This window comes from Seriola lalandi, unplaced genomic scaffold, assembly GCF_002814215.2.
Source record: "Seriola lalandi dorsalis isolate HSWRI2012SDOR001 ecotype SW California unplaced genomic scaffold, Sedor1 jcf7180002054911, whole genome shotgun sequence".
In the NCBI taxonomy this organism is placed as follows: Eukaryota; Metazoa; Chordata; class Actinopteri; order Carangiformes; family Carangidae; genus Seriola; species Seriola lalandi.
This window is the reverse complement of record NW_019525463.1, coordinates 1,172,501-1,172,942: the sequence shown is the minus strand read 5'-3', so window position 1 is coordinate 1,172,942 and position 442 is coordinate 1,172,501.

Here is a 442-nt window from a genome sequence, read left to right as displayed (position 1 = left end):
AAGGTCTCTGTGCTGATGAGCAGGAGCACACTGCCCTCTGCTGACACTTCAGGTTCATAACAACTCCATGTTGGCATCATATTCATTTTGTATTCAGTCCTTATATATGTTCAAGATCATGTGACATCAGTGTGTTAATCCAGCTGTGACATTAGAAGATACTCACCTGTTCACATCAAACACATAAAGAGTGAACTCCAAGAGAAAACAGCTCAAATAAACAGGCTTAACCTGTTAGTCTCTGTTTTACAGGTTATTTGCAATTTTTATTCATATTTACAAGAATATTTATGAGAATGTTAGGGTGAAGGGGTGAAGGGGTAAAGGGGTAAATGGAGTGGGGGTGTGGGTAAAGGTGTAAAGGCAGTTGGGGTAGGGGTAGAGGTAGGGGTAAAGGGTTAAAGGGGCAAACGCAGTGGGGGTAGAGGTAAAGGCAGTGGGG